Source organism: Marmota marmota, unplaced genomic scaffold (assembly GCF_001458135.2).
Source record: "Marmota marmota marmota unplaced genomic scaffold, marMar, whole genome shotgun sequence".
Classification (NCBI taxonomy): domain Eukaryota; kingdom Metazoa; phylum Chordata; class Mammalia; order Rodentia; family Sciuridae; genus Marmota; species Marmota marmota.
The window spans coordinates 595,176-597,556 of record NW_026000256.1 but is presented as its reverse complement, the minus strand read 5'-3'; the positions used below and the strand labels follow the sequence as shown (position 1 = coordinate 597,556).

Sequence of the window (2,381 nt, the reverse complement as noted above, 5' to 3'; positions counted from 1 at the left end):
AGCTGATTTTTTTTTTTTTTTTGTGGTGCTGGGGATTGAACCCAGGGTCTTGTGCATGTGAGACAGGCACTCTACCAACTGAGCTATATCCCCAGCCCTAATACAGCTGATTTTTAAAAGATAAGAATTGGCAGACTGGATCAAACCAAAACCAACTATAATGCTACTTCCAGGAGATCAAGGAAAGCTATGGCAAGCTCACAAGCCCACTCTGCCTGCCTGCTGCCACTCTTCCTGCCCCACTGTTGGCTGCTGTCTGTGATGTCCATCCCTTATCACATGACCCATCATCTGGGGGATCTGGCTAGACTCTGGGGGGCTGTCTAGGTCCAGTCTCCTGTGCCTAAGAGGAGTGGGTCATGGAGGGCAGATCATGACCACCAAACTGCAGAGGCTATGAAGTGCACTTGACTTTGAAAGGCACATGGGTGGGCAAGACACAGCCATTTGCCCAGTGATCCCATGAACCTCCACAGTGAGTACAAGGCAGTAGAGGGAATGCTCACCTTATATTCAAGGCCAATCCTTCTGGCTGCTTCTGTGACTTGCTCTGCCTGTGTGTGATCTTCTCTCTCTCCTGCTCTCACTCCCATTGGCCCTCCACCTTGGCATAGGAAGCAAGAAAATGGACCTTACAGTAAAACAGACATGAGTTCAAATGCCAGTTATGCCTTTTATGTTCTGGATAATCTTGATTAAGTCACTTGAATCCTCTAAACCTGTTTCCTCATCTGTGAAATGGGGGCACTGATTGCATCTACTTCACAGTGCAGGGCTGAGGAGGAGGGGTGTGCAGAATGCAGGTGGAATGAATACTCTACGCAGCCCCTCTTGGCTGCATAACTGCTTCTTTCTGGATCTGGGTTCCTTACTTGGAGAATGAGGATAATAGTAGGACCTTCATCACCAGGCTATGTGTGAATGCAATGAACTAAGAGAGAGAAAGAGACTCTTCTAAGCAGCACTCCCTGGGTGCATCCCTTGAGTTCTTTGGGTTCCAGTCTCTTCACCTGTGATGTGGGACTAATGCTTGGTCAGACCTCACTAGGTTGGTGTGGAAAATAAATGTGCTAATACATGGAATGTGCTTAAAACAAGGCAGGTCTGTGGTACTGCCTACCAATGCAATACAGTGTAATAAACATAATTCATATTTATAAAATAAATGAATGCTGCACCCATCATTACACATTAGCAGGTACATGCTAAATGGGTCCTATTCCTTTCCCTTCTTACTTTACCCTTGTCAATGTCATCATAGTGATCATCATAAAACCCCAGATTAGGTCAAGGATTTGCAGAAGTTGGGGCTTGGGGAAAGGCTGGTGAGTTGGGATGAGTGGAGTGAGCAGCTGGAGAGCAGAGGCCCACAGTCAGCTTCTGCCTGGCCTATCAGAGGTCACATCAGTGCAGGCAGGAAGCTGACCATAGCTCAGTGCCTGGTGGAAAATACCCCCTCTCTGCCAAGCTCTTGGCCCCCTGGCCTTGTGACCTAGGCCGGCTCAGTCTCACTTCCCTCCTCCTAAAGATGTTGGGCCAGTGGCACTTCAAGAGCTTTGCCCACAGCTCCACTCTGGGGCCACTAGAACCAAGTGGTGGGCCATTGGCAGCTCTGGGAGCGGCAGGCAGCCCCCTTGGCTCTCTCTCTCCCTGGAAGCCCAGCACCTTCACTAGTTTTTGTCCATTCTCTTCCTAAAGACCCCTAGAAACATGGCATCCGGGCCATCTCAGAGGGCCGGTGGGACCACCCCAAGCCTTCACTTTCAAGGTAAAAGCGGCTGGTGGGAGGTGGTCCAATGGGGGTGGGGAATCCAGTCCAGGATACCAGAGCCATTTTCCTGTGGGCCCTTGGGAAGACCCTGCACCACTTGGGGTGTGTCGGGAGGCTAAGCTGAGGGCACCCCCCCCCCCGCAATGCTTCACGGGGCAACAGGTATGCCCATAAAAATACCTTGGCCACCAGGGCTGCAATCTGCCATCTGGGCCCTAGGCCTTCCTTGCCCTGCGGCTTCGGCCAGCTCAGCTTGCTCCGGAATTCCAGCCCCCTCCACCTCTCCTCGCTTGGGAGGTCACGGCAAGTGGCCTAGAAGGGGGCGCTGGGGAGGAGCTCCTTCCTCCCCCCTCCCCCCCCCTACATGCACTGGGCTGCAGCGCAGGGCTGCAGGGAGTATGGGGCCGTGCGAAAAGGTCGGGATGAGGCCAATTCCGAAGACAAAGAAATAAGACACCAGACCTGGTGGGGAGTCGAGGAAGAACTGGGAGAGGGAGTGTCAGGCCTAGGGGCGCCCTCTGCACGACCTTTCGCCCCTGGGCTCCCGCTGGGGCTTAGGGGCGCGCTTGAGCAGATGCCTCCTCGGAAGGCTGGGGACTGAGGCCCACGC

At 53.2% G+C, this 2,381-nt stretch overlaps 1 long non-coding RNA gene across 1 annotated transcript in view; it reads right to left on the bottom strand.

Moving 5' to 3' along the window:
* Positions 1 to 2,375, bottom strand: part of LOC125614260 — a 4,248-nt gene extending 1,873 nt beyond the window's left edge. The window contains exons 1-2 of the long non-coding RNA XR_007344874.1: positions 1,952 to 2,375; positions 507 to 604 (exon numbers count right to left, since the gene is read on the bottom strand). This is a non-coding gene — a long non-coding RNA (uncharacterized LOC125614260). The remainder of the gene's footprint in view (positions 1 to 506; positions 605 to 1,951) is intronic.
* Positions 2,376 to 2,381: the final 6 nt, after the last annotated feature.